The following is a 19,100-nucleotide window of genomic DNA, read 5'->3' as shown; positions in this document are numbered from 1 at the left end:
AGAAGTTATCTCTGGTAATAGCTGTCTCGCTGGTATAAGCCCCTTATCTAAGTTCTTTCAGGCAGTTAAGGAGGAATGAAAAACTCTCCCTAAGTCTTCTGGGCCCGGCTGTTTTCAGCTAGAAATAATCCATGTGCCAAAGTGGTCCGTTCTTGGTGGTTGTGTCTTACTGCCCTCCAGTGACCTGTAGACATTTGCCTTCTCACTATGTCCTCATGCGCAGAGAGAGAAAGTACTCTTGTGTCTCTTCCTCTGAGTGTTGATCTCATCATGAGAGCCTCAGCCAAACCTAATTTCCTCCCAAGGCCCTATATCCAACTGCTATCAAGTTGAAGGTTAGGACCTCAATATATGTATTTTGGGGGACAAAATTCGGTTCGTCTTAGCCAAAAGTTAACTATGATTATTTTATTTAACAAACAAGCATATGCAAATAAAAATGGCCTTTAATGTCCCCAAAGTTCTTTTACCCTAACTCATGTCTAAGAGGAAAAGAGTGTTTCAGTTGTTTCATCTGGTATTTATTTCCATACTCTTATATTGATGTCAAGCTATTACAAATTGTTATGAGCTTTAATATGTACATTCATCAGTTTTGACATTGTATATTGACTCTATGATTGTAAATAAGAATACTAGCTTATTTACATTTAGAATCTTTTATCCTTTATTCCTATTAACACACTATCTTACAAATTTTATTAAATTCATATTCAATGTTTAATTACTATGTTTATATAAATATTGTGTCCTGTGAGCCAATTATCAGCTTATTTCGTTTGTTATATAACTTCAAAATTTTAATTTGATCTAGTATTGCCTTTCTTATATTTTTTTTTATTATTATTTCATATCTGGTATTCTTTCTATGCTCCTGTAAAGCTCCAAACAATGTATCTTCACTTAAACTGACTTATGATGAAAGCTGGGCTTCCCTGATGGATCAGACGGTAAAGTATCTGCCTGAAATGAAGGAGACCTGGGTTTGATACTTGGGACGGGAAGATCCCCTGGAAAAGGGCATGGCCACCCCAGTATTCTTGGTTGAAGAATTCCATGGACAGAGGAGCCTGTTGGGTTACAGTCCATGGGGTTGCAAAGAATCAGACATGGCTGTGTGGCTAACACTACTACTTCTAAAATGAAAATTGTTTAGATAATTCATCAGTTCTATTTATACTTTCAGGGACACAACTCTCTGAGGGATCTCTGACTTCCTACTCTATGCATACCTATTAGTTCACCAGGCCTTTGTCATCGTTCTCACCCTATGCTTGCTCTTCTATCAACCTGAGAATTTCCTTCCCTTCTCTTCAGGGCTAGATCGGTTGTTCATGCCTTCACTTAAATCTTCCTTACCATTTTTCTACCTTTTGCCTTTTTCTACCTAGCGACTGGGTAGTAGTCACAAAGTCAGGGTGACATATTTTACATTTATGTTGTGGTATTACCTCACCTCTGAGTACCAGTTCTTCATCAGTTCACTTTTACATATCAAAACACTACAAAACGTAATGGCTTTACTCATTTTCTGTGTGAGGGTTGCAAGGATAGGGACGTTGCCACATCTGGGCCAGCTTGAATAGTATTGGCCACTTTCATGTATTTTTGGTTAGCTGATAATGGGCTAGTAGTTAAATGTTTAAGATGGCCTTTTCTGTTGGTTGGCAAGCTGTCTCTCAGGTAGCTTTAGTTCTATTCTGAGTGATTTGTCACACTCTAGCACATTAGCTCAGGCTTCTTAAACTAGCAGTCTCAGAATTATGGGGCTTCCCAGGTGGTGCAGTGGTAAAATATCTACCTGTCAGTGCAGAAGACTCTAGAGACATGGGTTCGATCCCTCGGTTGGAAAGATCCCCTAGGAGGAAATGGACACCCACTCCAGTATTCCTGCCTGTAAAATTCCATGGACAGAAGAGCCTGGTGGGCGACAGTCTATGGTGGAGTAAAGAGTCGGACATGACTGAGTGTACACACACACAGACACACACTCACACACACACAGCGGATTGTAAGTATAGCACAAGAGCAAGTGTCAGAGCACATTATTTCTGAGACCTCTGCTTGTCTTATATTTGCTAATGACAAAATGGTCAAAGTAAATTGTATGGTCATTTTAAAAAATAAGACATCATAGATAGGGAAGAATTTGGAGCACTATTTGCAATCTACTACTCTGTCTCCCATAACAAAACATTTTCCTATCTAATCAAAACTTTAGGCTCAAAACTTGTGAATTATCTGTGATTCTATCTATCCATCTATCATCTATCTACAAACGATTCTAGTTTATGATTTGGGAAGCACTATTATAAATCTTCTATAATTATTTACCTGGTAATCCTAATATATCTAAAAGACAGCTTCCCAAATAATAGAAAAAAGGACTGCGGTCAAAGAGTTTAAGGAACAATGCTCAATAACAAATGTGGCGTTTGAAGCCAGACTGTCTGGATCTAGAATCTATGTGCCTTATTGTGGCCCCAAAGTTTATGTTTTTGGACAACTCATCATGATGCCTGTCATAACTATGTTTAGTCTCTGATTTTTTGAGAATTCTTTTATCTTTGAAATATATTTATCACCCCATTTATTTTCTGTACTGCCTCCCTGATTTTCCTTTAAAAATACTTAAGAATCCATGATTAACTATAAGAATTATACTCTAATAACTATTATACTTCCTTCCTCCAAAATTATATGGCTTTTTTCAATTTCCTCACAGTATTTGGTTAGTTAAATTCCAACCTTCCATCCAGTGTCCAACAGCCTAAAATATATAATGCTGTGTTTCTTATCTATCTCCTTCCTTTCCATATTTCAAGCCTCATGATTTTCTTTTACCTGACCTTCAGTTTCTATGCAAATCCTCTGTTGAAGCATTTCAAATGGTTTTGAATCTATATTAATCAGTAATCATTTTGACAAATCATTTTTAGTCTTGGTAGTTAATTCCTTGCTTTAGGTGTATATATACATATATATTTTCAAAATAAAATTTAAATTACATCATCAAATTTATTTATTTTTATTTGCTGAGCATTACAGAGATACTATGAGTATCAATGTAAGCTGAAAGTAGAAGCCTTGTCAAAAAAATTACTATAAGTAATTGACATGGAAAGAGGTGTTTTCAAAACTGGGTACTGTGAAGAGTTACTAAAAATGATTATATAAAATTATCAAATTTCTAAATATATATGAAGATAAAAGAGAAACATATGAGCTATTGAAAAGATAATAGATAATCACTCTAAGAGTAGGAGAACGTGGTAAGAGAAGTTTCGATACTGTGCTGAGACAGACTTTAAGCAAAGTGGTAAATAGATAATAATAGTATTAAAGATAGAAGAAGCCCTTTTAAGAGATATGTAGTTAGTAGTTCTGGGTCTAAAGACAGTTCAAATGAAAAGTATAGTTAACAATGTTTTTAAATACAGAGTTATATCTGACTCCCCATTTGAATTCTTCTTGTTACTAGTAGGAGATACAGACACAGAGCTGACTTATTTAGTTTTAAAAGACTTCAAAAAGTGATCTAATGAAGCAAGTTCCATTTAAATTCCATAAGAAATGTGTTGTACTAATTTTAAGTTGTTTTTGTGAGAAATAAAGAAATGGTCAATCCACTCAAAAAAAAAAAAAAAAAAGAACTTACTCTTCTACTGTGAATATGTTTCAGAAAATTGTGTCTAACCTCTAATTCACCTGCATTATATTATAATCCCACAGCTTTCATTCTCAGTCTAGGATTTAAAGGTAAAACATCACAGGATATACTTCAACAATAATAAAATCAACCAGGCACAATTATAAAGCAACAGCATTCACTGTCCAGGCAATTGGTGAAATGAATGTATGGGATCTGATATGACAATATAGCCTTCTAATTAAGAGGTCCACAAATCCTAAAGGTATATTATAGCTGACTTAGATTATACCAAGCTTCATAACGAGGTAGAACAAATATTCAGAGAGTAATTATATTTGGGGATTCAGATTACACAGATTAATATTCTGCCTTTTACTTAATTATGGAAGCTCAAATAATATGTTTTAATTCTTAAATTCTAAATGCTCTTGAGTACAGAATATGAAGATGATTATACCTGACATAGAGGAACAGAGCAATTGTTATAAAATACAAAATAGCTAATGGATATTAATTTTGTTGTTAATGATGTCATGTGCCCAAATTCTCCTTCGGGAGCTAAAGATTTATGTTCCTAGCTAACTTTTAGCCAACTGAATTAGTTAGACACCTACGTCAACAAGAGTTCCTGAAAGCTCTTTTCTATACTGTGCTTCTGTTGACAAACCATTTGCCTCTTTTGACCAAAACCTTGAAAAGAAAACTTGCTACTCTACCCCTTGAAAGCTGTGAAAAATTAGTGTCATGACATCACAGATTTCACAAAGGAGATGCACTGAAGTTGTTTCACTACTAGCATAAAAATGTGCATTAGAGAGGAGACATGGAGGAAATAGAGAAAATGACTAGTAGAGAAGAATGCTAAGCTGTAATTAAGAAGGCCAGAAATTGATCACTGCAAATTTATTTGGTGTTATATCGAAACAATCTTGTTTTATATGTTACAGTAAATATTACCCTATCATGAGTTTGGGGAAATCCGGGGGTTGGTGATGGACAGGGAGGCCTGGAGCGCTCTGGTTCATGGGGTCACAAAGAGTCAGACACGACTGAGTGACTGAATTGAACTGAAATATTACCCTATATGTGCTGCCTTTTGGGTAATGTAATAACTATAGCATGACAACGTACTCCTAGTCTTTAATTTAGAAAAATAAATGAGCAAAAGAAGACATAGAGTCAAAATTGTATTATGGGATACATTTGAATGAACATGTTTGATTCATATGTACTACCTTCCAACATAAGTTTGGTAAATCCACAATACTTACCACAATGACAGATATTACCAATCTATCATGATATATTTTTCTCACTGAAATAAAGAGTAGTTCCTTAATCCTTTCCAATACAGAAATTGTAGGCAGTGATTTGGTGCTTGCATATACATTAAAAATAAATAAATAAATAAAATTACTTTCTATGTGTCTATTTGGTGTTGTCTTTTGTTTTATTTTTATTTTATCAGAGTTAGTTTATAGTAAATGATCTGCTCAGATTTCATACATGTAATTAGAAAATATTTCGAGTAACCAATATATTTGCTGAATAAAATATGTGTAACTTGTGAAAAAAAAAAAAGGAGAAACTTAGAGTTGGTCTCTTTGCCTTCTTCAAAGGTCCTCTTGAATGCTATATACTCCTGAATTACCTTAATATTCAGGCACCTAGATGCTAGTGAATGCAGATAAAGTAAGTTCCCTATGTATCCTATGATTATTTCTACACCTACTTATCCTGTACTCACACCATCCCATCATCATTTCCAGTTTGTTGATGAGTTTTTGCCATTGAATATATTTTTTGCATATGCTGGGCTTCAAATTCAGCATATCAGTGCAATATCTGAAGGTAGTAAAAAGTTTTTTTGAGGAGAGCATGATCCTCAGGTGATAAATCCTGTCTAGATATCGTTTATGTACAAAAGCAATGAATGGCTTTCCTGATGGCTCCACAGTAAAGAATCCACCTGCCAATGCAGGAGACGCAGGAGATGTGGGTTGACTCCCTTGATGGGAAGTATCCTCTGCAGGAGGAAATGGCAACCTACTCCAGTATTCTTGCCTGAGAAATCACATGGACAGAGGAGCCTGGCAGGCTATAGTTCAAACGGTCGCAAAGTATCAGACACGACTGAGTGACTGAGCATGCACAAAAGCAGAAGACAGACATTTTCTGTCTTCAGTTACATTGAGCCATTTTTTTAAAAAACAAAATAATCATATAAACATACAATGAACATATAAATATTAAAAATAAATAAATTCTAAAGTATGGAAGCAGCAGTAGTAGCCTGAGAGATATTCTTCTGTCCACCCACCCAAATATCCATTCATCTATCCAACCATGGGTGAACAACTAAAAGTCATATGAAAACAAGGGTACAGCTATAGGGCTCTTCACAAGAGATAAACCATGATTGAGTGGAGGGAAACTAGAAAAATATAGTTTCTGTATTTCATAACATCCCTACTATTGAAAAAATATTGTTTTGTGCAGAACAAATATGTTTAAGTCACAGGGACTTGAGTTGTTTTTGCTCTGTTTCACAGTGAAATGTTAGGAATTAGTATACTTAGCTGTGATGAAATACTTATATTTCAGCAAAATTTCCAACTACCTTTCAGTTTATTGTTACTTATTTGTTTTCATTAAAAGATTAAATAGAATGATTTTTGCCAAAATCAGAACAATAAAAATAGAAATTATAATAATTTTAAAAAGTTAAATTAATTAAAATTATAAATTAAGATAATATTTCAAAAATGAACTATGTATCCAGTTATTTCCCCTTCTTTCCCTTTCTTATGCTTCTTTCCCACTTAAAAATATATCAGTTTATCTATATAAGTAAATTATTATTATATATATTTTTCCCCAATTATTTTTATTAGTTAGAGGCTAATTACTTTACAGTAAGTTATTATTATATATTATTAAAGGTGATTTCTTAATGGCAGGATTTTTGGTACTGCATAATTTTTTTTTGTCTTGATGTTTTGGGAACATAGTCCATGGCATAAGCAATTTAATAGTACTAAATCATTACTTGAAATTATTTGGTGGAACAATTATAAATTCAAATAAAAGTTTACAAGAAGAAGTGGTGCTTAAGGGCTACAGTGTAAGGTGTTGTGCTTTATTTGGACTTTCAGTTTTGATGTTATAAGTTTGATTAGATTTTTACATGCAAAAGATTCTGAGAGAGCACTTTAATAAAAATAAATAAAATGAGAAAAAAGAATTACTTAAAAAATAAAGACAAACTTTTGTGTGTGATATGGGAATACAATGAAGAAACTAGATGTAGAATGTGTTGCAGAAGTGCAAGACAAAAATGTAAGGGTATCATTTCATTTATTATTTGTTCATTCATCCATTTCTGCATTATTCTACTTTCGACAGATATGTATTTAGTGTCTTTTGTGATCAAGTATTATTCTAGTACTTTGGTATTAATCAGTGAACAAACAGATCAAAATCCTTGCTGTCTTAAATTTTTGCATTCTGGGGATGGTGGAAACCCCAATTGTTGGATATGGGTTGCTGAGTGGGTCTCAACTGTGATAGGGATGTTCAATTCGTTCAGTCTCAGTCGTGTCCGACTCTTTGTGACCCCATGAACCACAGCATTCCATGCTTCCCTGTCCATCATCAACTCCCAGAGCCTACACAAACTCATGTTCATCACGTTAGTGATGTCATCCAAGATAATGATGTTAGCACTGGAGAAACATGAAAATACAGAAAAGACAAATCAGATAGATAAGCAGCATTACATGTCAATTAGATGAATATTTAGGAAAATTATTACTCCTAGTCAGGGTGTCTGGTAGACTCATACTATCATTATATATGAATTATCATGAATTCCACCTGAATGTAATAATGCCCCATTCTTGATCTTGTCTTTACTTATTTACTACAGAGCTCAATAGGATTTAAGGTATCTTAAGGAAATATGTATAGTAAAATATAAAAATCCCTATACACTTTGTTTCCAAATTCTCTGGAGATTGAGCTCTTTTTCTAACAAACATAATCCCCTTATCAGGATCACATAACTATTCATAAAATAGAAAACCTCTAGAAAATTGTCTTTCTTGGATCAGTCAATAATTATTTTGAGGTTTACATGCTTCTATAATGCTTCATTGGAATTTAAGTATTGATGAGCTCAGAATCTGTTAAGGATTTAAGAGCTTTTCAGGGAAATGATCTATATAAATACATGGTTTTACATTACATTATTTTCCTTTTTTACTGGCATGTTAAGGTAGGGCTCATTCAGAGAGCAGCTTATGTGGCATTTACTCCATAAGCTCTGTTAATGTTCCTTAATGTCTGTAAGGTTCAGCTTCTTGTAGATGATACCTGCTGCACTCACCACTTCCTCACATGATGTGAGAGTCATCCCAGGATCTTTACACGGCCACAGTTCTTTTTAGGTTCTTGGGTGACATTTGAAGTACATCATCTTTGACAGCTGTTACTCTCACTTGATAAACAGTGTTGATGACAAAGTTTTTGTAATTTTTGTTTCACTGACTCCATTTACAACTTAGAGTTAATTTATGTTTACACAAGAAACATAAATTTGCAAGTGAATTGGCAAATTACAATAATTTTCTAATTAACTAAAGGAAAATTGAAAACAAAAATTATCCTTAATTAGCAGCAAATTTCAGAAAAAAACAACTGTGAATTCCTTAATTTACTTGGCTAACATAATTATTTTCACATTTTCTCCTGTTCCTTTTCTATATGACTTTGAATAACCTACATTATAAAAAAAAAAGAAAGAAAGAAACCAACTATTATTCACACATTTCTTTTTTCATTGTTATTGACTGAAATTGTATGGAGTTTGTACCAGTGTCCTATAACAATAATAAAGAGCATTTCTATTTAACTACAACTTTGACACAAATATCTGTTTTATTTGGAACAATATGTCAATGCTACATAGTATATTTGTATTTTGACATCTAGGGTGCAGACTCCTAAGTGGAGAGGATATGATGAAGAAATATATGAAGAAGGATTTTTTTCTTCTTAATGAAGAAATCAAGTGTGCTGAAACTGTGTGCTGGGGGAGGGAGAGGGGGATGTAAAGCTAAATCAGTAGATAGATAGATAGGTAGGTAGGTAGATAGATAATTCATTTGTGTGGAAGGCTTGCGGTTTTCTCCTTATTACTCAATTTGTTTTAGCCTTTTCAGAGTATTACTTATGATATGGCTTGAACCATTACCTATGCTATGGAATCATTTATAATCTTGATGCGGCATCTTAACCAACTCTGGTTTAGAGATTGTTATCTCATGTACATGCCAGTGACCAAGATGGATTTTGCTTCATTCAGCTTCAGTAAAATTTAGACAGGTTTCTTCCTGACTATAGGCCCCTGACCTTCTTTTTGTTTTATTTTAGAAAAACTTTAATCATAATTCCTATTCTGCTCATTTGATATGTAAATGTTCTCCCATCTTCTCACCAGTTTTACAAGCCGGTTTCTCACCAGTTTCTCAAGCATCTAGGAGTCATCTCTTTGAAATATAATCATCAGGAAAGATGGAGTCCCTATCTCCTAGGCTTAGTGAAAGGGTAGGAGCCTAACTTCAGCAAGCTCCAATTAGTAAACACCGGTGGCCTCATTACAGACATTAACCTACCTCCGACATTTTTTTTTTCTTAGTTGGAAGATAATTGCTCTACAATGTTGTGGTGGTCTCTGCCACGCATCTATATGAATCAGTTATTAGTGCATATATATGTGTGTATATATATATATATCTCCTCTCTTATGACCTCCTCTTCCTTCACCATTCCACCCCTGCAGCCCCTCTAGGTCATCACCTTGTGCAAGGCTGTGTGTTAGACAGCAGCTTCCTTTTAGTCATCTGTTTTAAACATGATTCTACAAGATAACTGTAGCCCTTAAAATTTTCCTGTTTTTGTTTGTTTGTTTTTTCAGAGAAATTAAGTTCAGTATCTCTTTCCTACTGCAATAATCTTGATCCCCATTGCAATAGTCTTAAATAACGTCTTCCTTGTCAGAGAAATTTTTCTTTGACAGGAAATTTTTTCTTAGAAAGGAATGATGTGAGTCCCTTTGTAAATGAATTTCTATAATTATAGATGATTTTTCAATTGGTGTATTATAGAGAATTATTAATAGGTTTTTAAAAGTGAAATCATAATGGTTACATTAAGAAATGGTGAAGAAAACTCATCTTCCCTATTCAGCACACATTTTTATTAGAACCGCATTTCTTGTTTCCAGAGAAGGGGACTGTCAGTCAAGGTTACAGAAGGTTGGCCCATGATTTTATATAGGATACTAGACATTTCCCCTCTTTTGGCTTTGTGATGGGTCATTTTACTTTGACATAGGACAGGCTAGAAAGGTCTTTAGTAAAAGAGTTCTATCTTATACTAACACATATATATGGAATTTAGAAAGATGGTAATGATAACCCTATATGTAAAACAGAAAAAGAGACACAGATGTACAGAACAGACTTTTGGACTCTGTGGGAGAAGGTGAGGGTGGGATGTTTCGAGAGAACAGCATCGAAGCATGTAGATTATCTAGGGTGAAACAGATCACCAGCCCAGGTTGGATGCATGAGACAAGTGCTCGGGCCTGGTGCACTGGGAAGACCCAGAGGGATCGGGTGGAAAGGGAGGTGGGAGGGGGGATCGGGATGGGGAATACATGTAAATCCATGGCTGATTCATGGCAATGTATGACAAAACCCACTACAATATTGTAAAGTAATTAGCCTCCAACTAATAAAAATAAATGAAAAAAAAAAAAGAAGTCAATTCTTATAACATCCTTAGAACTCAATCTTGCTCAAGATACCTCATTCATGTAGCACATAGTGGCAAAAAAAAAAAAAAAAAAAGTTTGCTCTGGTCAAAGAAATTGTTAGCTAAGAAGTAGACAATTAAAATTTTTTTTTCTGTCTTTTGGCATTGTCCCTTTTTTCTTTAGATTTTGTTTTCTCAAAAGTTGAAAAGATTTTTTTTTTAAGTTGCCTTACAAATTTAAATGAAGGAAATGCTTTTATACATAATATCTTTTCAACATTCAGTTGAAATGGAATGAAATGGTCTTAAAATATTGAAGCCATGTTTATGTATTCTTTAAAGCAAATTTTTACTTATCTGTGTACATATATACAGATATTATTTAGTGTTTGCACAGATATTTTGACAGCAATAAGAAACACAGATATTTGTCTGCAGTACTAACATTAATAAATGTTGGATTTAGAACTAGATTCTATGCTATATGATATACATGTATTTTGACACCTGGAGTATAAACTCTTCCTAAGTTGAGATGATATATTGTAAAAACTAAAAATTATTGTCATGGTCTGTTCATGGGTTGGAAAAGAATTTCCAGACATGAGACAGAATGAGAGGGAAATAAAGCTTATTAGGGTGGGAGATACTGTTAGAACAGTGGGCTGGATCAAGAGAGAGCCAATACTGAACAGGGGTCTTTAGTCCATTTTTATACCCAGGGTACAAGGAGCAGGATAGGGGTCTTGCGGGTCATTTGCTGATTGGATGAGGCACATATACTGAGTGGGGGAAGAGTAAGGCAAATACCTTCTCCCTATGGTGTTGGAGGGGTGACAGATTATACATAGGGGAGGGAAAAATGGATGATAAGGGTCTGGTTTTTTCAGTTCCTGCATTCCAAGGCCCTACTTCCTTTTTTCCCCCTATTATTTTGTCCCTGGGATACCATAATTATATTTCTTTATATGTTATATAAATTTATGTGTGTATGCATAAACACACATATATGTATATTCAAATGCATTGTGTATAAATATATGTCTGGTAGCCAAAGTTTGTAAAATAAGCTCATTTTGTACATCCTATTGATGAGGAAAAGTTAAAGCTTACAGTAACTTCATGCTCTGTAATTCAGCTTGCTCCTTACAAAGTCAAGTAGTCTCAAGAAAATAGAGAATTACAGCAATGCTAGGAACTAAAGCTTATCTCACTCACCCTTTTTCTGCTTTTGTGATTATGAACCCCCACAATCCTGCTTAACCATGCAAAGGTCAGGCATTCCCTTGCCCTGTCCTAACCATCATTCCGGCGTTAGTGAAACCCCCAGTTTAAACCAGTTTATTAACAGTTAGCCTTGCCCACTATAGTCTGCTGTCATGCACTGTTTATAAAATCTTTGTGACCGCTTTGTTCGGGTCTCAGAGCTTGGAGTGTTACATCCTCTGGGCCCACCTGTGCAATAAACCTGAATTCTACAACTCTCCGAGTGCTGCTTGGTTTCTCGATTACAGGTTTCCTCAACACTATAATACCACATCGACCTGGAGAAAATACTAGAATGTAGGTTGCAAGAAGTTTATTATATAGAAATTTATGTATTTAAGTTTCTTTAAATTTAAGATAATATATTCTGTATTATCTTTACTAACATTTTGATCAACTTCTCCGACAGTCAGTTTCAAAACATCCTGATGGGGCCTCTGATGGGCGTTAAGGCTTCAAGTGCCTTCTAGAATCAATGGAAATACTAAAGATTTTCTTTATTTGACTCTCAGTTTATCATTGATTTTTCCAGCACATCCTTTTGAGTGCAATCTAAAAAAAAAAAAAAAAAAATAGATTCTAAAACTGATTAATCAATATGCCATTACTCTTCATGAATTTGGTTGGTTATCCACTTACTTTATTGGATATCAGGTAATAGTTCATCAGTACAATTCCTGACTGGTTACATTTTGTTAAAGCCAAAAATCTGGCTCATCTTGAGTTTGAGCAAACATTAAACTTACCAGGGACCTTTTTCTACATGACTTCAGCACTCTTACAGATTCTAATGCTACAATTTAAGTTTAATTAACATGAAAATACTTGGCCTTAGAAAAGCTTACCCTTACTCCTTGAGTAAATATGATTCAAAGGACCATCAGTTGAACTGGCAACTCAATTTAATGGGGATTAAATTTTCTCTGACTCTGTAATGAGAGGTTTATATTTCACTACTATATAAATATTTAGTTTTACACAGATCAAGAGTATAGTCATTTGATGGTCAATGCCTGAAGTAATGAAGGGCACCTCAAAACAAGAATAATTTTAGGAATCATTTTGTAAAAGATGGTATTAGCCTGGTTTCCCACACATGGGTAAAGAAATTTGAAAGCAATGCACACCCAATTAAAATACTTCACCTTAACTTCACTTGATAGAGGTTTATTAACTTAAAATCTTATACAATAACAAAAATAAATAGGTGCAATATCTTACTGACAACATGGGATGAATTATAAATATACATTGATACATATTTTGTTTACATTCAGCAAGTATAACCAATATTCAGAGATTAATTGTGTTAGTACAATTTTTAGAAGAGGAAACAAAGGCTTAGAATGGTTATATACCTTGACAAAGTTCCAGAGCAAATACAGAATTTGGAAGCATGTAGAGCTGACTCTATGGGCTATGTTTTTGTGTTTTGTTTGTTTGTTTATTTTAATCACTATGCCATATACTCAGCATACTTTAGACAGAAAATTTTCAGAGAATTCTTTCAGCATTGATTCTCCTCAGGGTCTTTCCTTAAAGGAGTTAGCACTCCTGTTCCTATGTTAATAATCCAAGGCAGATAGGTCATTTCCCTTCACCACACAAGCTTTAATCTTTCAAAATTCTTAATTCCCTTAATGATTGATTGCATCTTCTGCTTTGTTCATCCACAATGACACTTATTTTTTGTGGCCTGCCCAAGTGCTCCATGTTCTAACATTTCTTTGTTCTCAAAACCTACTCTGTCTTTGCATTTTAGCTTTCAAAATTTGCTCCTCATTTGTTGCTACTGTGATCCCTTTGGCATGACATTTGAATTGACCGTTTGGTACTTAGTCTTCTGGAATTTACCTTTCTTGACCTACAAATCTTCACTGAAAGTAAGAAATCCAACAACTTTTCTTTCTGACAGCATGAAGGAAAAATGACCTCTTTGGCAAGCCCCACTCAACAGCCCCAGGGTGAGAAATGAATCAAACTATGCATGCAATTAGTCAACTTAGGATTCCTGAGGCATAGACTCTCCATTAAGTAAAAGCTCGTTGTTCCAATTCTTTCCTTTATAGACTTGTTTTTCCATACACCTGTGAACATGCTGAAATTGTGGCTCCTGCTCAGGTTTTACAATATGTCTGTCAACGTTTCCTCTGGTCCTCCAGAAATGCCATCTCTGGCTTTGGTGGGAGAGGGCTTAAAAACCTCACTGGTTTTTGGCAAAAAATAACCAATCCAAATTTGAATGACTCCTCCCTACTTGTAAATTTAAAACTGAGAATACTCTAATTTCTTCCTATTGTTAGGTAGCTAGAATAAGAAAAAGGAGTTCAGAATACTGGTGGCTAAAAGGCAAAGAAGGAAAAAGCCCTCAAAAATAGAACAAAGGAATGTCCAAGGACCAGAGTGAGACCCAGGTGAAACAAATAGCCCTCTTGGACAGCCCAATTAACATAGAGCAGGCTCAGGGGGAGGAGAAAAAGTGTAGCAAAAGAGGAGCCAAAATTGAGCCCATCTCTTCTTTTGGGTTGGCCAGCCCTCACATCTCCAGGATGTATTTTCCTTTGCTTGCCAAATAAAACTGAGCTGTAACTGAGCTGTAACACTGCTCCACCATTTAACCTGAGCTGTAACCAGGCTATAACACTGGTCCACCGCCTCAAATTTTTGCTGTGGCAACACAGAACCGAGGAAATTGCAAACTTCTCTGACACATCTGGTGCCATTTCTTGGATTTAACCTGGCTGAAACAACCTCAGTTCATCCCCTATGAGGCAGAGGCCAAGCACAACAGAAGCCCAACTCAGCAAAAGCTCACATGATAGAAACTGAATGCGAAGAAAACCCAGCACAGGGGAAGTGACAAGAAGCCCAGCTGGAAACCAGGACAGCAAAAGCAAACTCGGCATATAGCTCACACAGCTCAGTCTCAGATTCTAGAAGACCTCTGGTTAAGATAGGAGGTCCTCACTCCTATGGCTGGAAGGACATATAGCTAACAAAATCTTAATTGCTTTACAATCTCTCGTTTCTTGTTTCCTCGAATATTCTGTGAACAGGTGAGCTGTGGTGGGTGCAATTGAGGATCTCTGGCAGGGGTTACTCCCATCTGTCCTGAAGGCTCCACTATCTGCTGCACCTTAGTAGCTGTTGCCCAAGCAGGTGATGATTCTTTTGTCCTTAATCTTCTTTGTGCAAAGGATCAAGCCAATGAAATCTGATCAGCACAGGTCACAGCACTGGTGAGCACTGGTCAGGCATTTAGCAGATTTTCCAGCAGGTTATGAAGGGGATTCCTCAGCACATTTTTCCCACTGCTTTTTCCTCCTATTCTTCAGCTCCTCTCTCCATCTATGACACTGCTTACAAAGTATTCGGCAGGTCATCATCTTCGCATTTCTGAAAGTTGTGTTTGAATCTGTTCACCTAAGATTGGGACTCAAACCCATGTGGCAGAGATTCTGTGCTATGCTTAATTACTCAATCATATCTGACTGGGACTTGAGCCTGGTCAAAACATTTGGTTTTGGACCTAGGTTTCAAAACATTTTGACCTGGTATTAGATCCTAATGTATCTCAAGTTCTTGATGTCTCATTACAAAACAAACAAACAAACAAAAAACACTAAGAGACACAGTGATAGGCAAGAGGTAGATTTGTTCAGATTCAGAGAGACACAAACTCCACAGGGTGTGGGCCATGAAATGTGGTGTGGTTAGCTCTTTATGGGCTGGGTGATTTCATATGCTAGTTGGTGCGAGGATCATTCCAACAACTGGGGAACCACCCACTCCTTGGTCTTTTGATAGTGTCTTGGAACTATCAAGGGGCCTCTGGGTGTGTCATTTAGCTTGAAGACTGAGGATCAAGATTTAGTTGGATTTGACTTGTCATCTTGGACCCATTTGATTTTAACCAGTTTGTGTTATGCCCTTGGGCTCGTCATTCTTTCAAACGTTGTGCCCTGTCCCGTTTGCCCCTGTTTCATGCTCCTTCCTGAGCCCCATCTGGGCCCACAATGTTGCCTCTACAATCTTGTGGAGGGACAACCAGAAACCAGCTGGCCCTTGGGAGGGAAATGCTGTATAATATCCACTCCCTCTAGAGATTCAGGCCTTCGTCTTCCGTGTTTCCCACAACATGTGCAACAGCAGCACCTCTCAGTGAAGCCCCTAGGGCGGGCAACAGGCACACTATACCTGCTACAAGTCCATCTGTTGGCATCCGTTCAAGGGCAACTGGGCTTCCAGGGACAATGTTTGCCACTTTGGGAGTTGGCCCTGCAGGCCATTTGGGCCCAAACCCTTACCTCCCTTCTCCTAAAGTTACAAACATACCCACATTCATATCTCCACTCCACTTTTAGGGAATATCTGGCCTGTTGCCTCTTATCAATTTGTTCTTAAGCCACTTACTAGCTCCTACAACCAGGACCAGGACCCTGACCCCTCTGGGAACAATATTGCTTCACCCAGCTTATTATTAAGGTACTCTTAATGCCCCTAACAGGGCCAGATAACCCACTCCTTTGTCATTACTTCTGTTATTACCTACAGTGGGTCACTGACAATGAAATATTTGTCATTGGAGATACCCTAAACTGCTCTTATGGAGGACTAGGGGAGGAAATCAATGACTTATATTTCCTCAGAGCAATAAGAATATGCCTTATGGTTGTTTCACCAGGTTCCCAGTCTCAGGGCACAGGCTCAGATTGCTTTACATCATGGTATCTATTCCCATCCACTGTTGACAAACCAGCAATGATTTAAATTACAACCTCTTAATCCTACCCAGCCCTGGTCACACTGGAGACCTTGGGGACATCCAACTCCAGTCTGAGGGCTCCAAGAGGTTGACCTGCCTAGGGATCTGGTCCTTGGGAAGTTGTCATAATCCTGCTTGGGGATCCACAAGTCTCGGGTCCCAGGAGGTCAACATGCCTTGACCTGCCCAGGGACACAATTATCAGGAGGCTGACATGTCTTGACCTGCCTGGAAATTTGATCTCCAGGAGAATGTCATGCCTCAGCCTGCCTGGGGATCTGCACCCTGACCCGGGGATGCCTGGGTCTCAGGTTGCAACAGTACTGGGTTGGATAAGCTTCACAAAGACTCACCCCTAAGGAAGTCCAATCATGGAAATAGAAGGAAGCCTATTAGTTGTGGGACTGTGTCTAGTCTCAAAAATAGCTTAAGAGTCCAATAAGGACCCCATTGCCCTTTTGGAAAATCTAAAGAGGCCCTCAAAAAGTTTACCAATCTGGACTTATACTCTTACAAGGGACAGGTGATTTTTAAAGAACAAATTCCTGTTTCAATGTGAATTAGACATAAGGATAAAGTTTTAACACCTACAGCAGTGGGACCCTGCTGCCTCTTTAAATGAGATGGTCCAGATAGTCACCAATACCTTTTATAATAGAGAATAGGGGAGGGAGGCCAAGGCCTAGGAAAGGGGGAAAAAGAAAGAGACAAGCCATGCCCAGATGTTGGCTGCCCTCCAGGGAAGACCTATGGCAAACCCTGAGCCCTTAAAGGACAAGGCATGGGTAAATGCCTAATCGGTATACAGGTGGGACATTGGGCCAAGGAGTGTCCAAACAGTGGCAAGTCTCCTAAAAAGGCTTGCTAGAAATGTCATTAACTGGGACATTGGACAGCACTCTGCCCTCAGGACCCAAGAACCTCAAGGTCAAGCACCAAGCCTTCCCTCATGGTGGTTCAACAGGACTGAAGTGGCCCGCTCCAGCCAACCTGCCTGTCACAGATAACCATCATGGTGGTGGAGCCAAGGGTGAAACTGGATGTGGCAGGTAGGCAGAATTTCTTGGTTGGCACAGGGGCTACCTACTCTGTCCTGATCTCCTGCTCCAGAGCCCTCTCCTTCCAAGCCTATACCATTTTGCCTGCTACAGGGAAACAAACAAACAAACAAACAAGCAATTACAAAAAGATTCACCTGAGTACCTTGTTGCTGGGATGGACAAATAGTTTCCCACCAGTTTCTGGTGGTCCCTGAGTGTCCTACTCCCTTACTGGGGAGAGATCTTTTTCTGCATTTGAAATCTTGCAGCTATTGCAGTCCTGAGAGAAGATGTTTTAGATCTCACTCTTGGGGAGCAAACTAACTATTTTTACCAGCCAGCAGTGAAGCAACTTCTGAATGGGAGAGGCCATTTATGGATGTCTGTTCAAAGGATCCTAGATATCAAGTAATGCTGATGGAAAATCCAGACCTCACTCTATCCCCTTGTGAGATTCTTAACCCAGCTACCCTTCTGCCTACCTCTGAGGGCTCGCTCCCCTTTCACTCTTGCCTCTAATAATGAGAGCTTTCAAGAAGATCATATGGGGTGGTTCCAAAAGGAGGGACTCATTTTTCTGCCTGGGAACCTCCAATGGCAGTTGGTTAACTCCTTACATGCCACCATTCATTTAGGGGAAAAGACCCTCCAAAGATTACTATAAAGGTCCTTCAGAGGAACAGGCCCCCAAACAACAATAAGGCAAGTGGCCTCCTCCTGTCCCACTTGCCAATAAAACAACCCCAAAATGCTGGAAGACCCCAACTGGCCCAGTCTATCCAATGACAATGGGACCTACCCAGGAGAGGACTGGCAGATGAACTTCACCCAGATGTCAGTTTCTCAAGGGTGTACATACCTATTAGTCATGATAGATACATTCACAGGATGGATTGAAGTCTTTCCCACCTGGACTGAGAAGGCTGAGGAGGTGGTAAAAAAAAAAAAAAAAAAAAAAAAAACTGCCCCATGAAATCATTATGAGATTTGGTGTCCCCAGGTCATTAAAAGTGACAATGGGACATCATTTACTTCTAAGGTCATCCAAAAGGTCTCTAAAGCATTGGGTATTACTTATTATCTCCTTTGTGCCTGGAGGCCTCAGTCTTCAGGAAAAGTGGAAAGAGCCAACCAATTCTTAAAGTCAGTAATAAAAAAAAGATAACTCAGGAGACCTCCTTGGGATGGAAAGAGGGTTACCAATAGCTCTCCTCTGTACTCATATTGCCCCTAAGAAACAGGTTGGTCTTAGTCCTCATGAGATACTATATGGGAGACCTTTTGTTTATGTCAGGGACCTCTTCCTAGATCCAGAGGCTCAGATGCCCCAGTCTTACACCATGGCTATTGGGCAATTCCAACAGGATATACGCTTGTGGCGTGTCAAACCAGGACACAAAAGATTCTAAAGAGCAACTGCTATATGCTGCAGGGGCTCAAGTCCTAATTAAATTCTGGAAAGATGAGTCCCCAAAGGCTCAACTCCAGCCCACATGGAAGGGCCCCTACCCTGTAATACTTTCTACCCCCACAGCAGTCAAGATACCAGGACATGACT

Source organism: Cervus elaphus, chromosome 30 (assembly GCF_910594005.1).
Source record: "Cervus elaphus chromosome 30, mCerEla1.1, whole genome shotgun sequence".
Classification (NCBI taxonomy): Eukaryota; Metazoa; Chordata; class Mammalia; order Artiodactyla; family Cervidae; genus Cervus; species Cervus elaphus.
The sequence above is the reverse complement of the archived record's forward strand: the minus strand, read 5'-3'. Positions refer to the sequence as shown.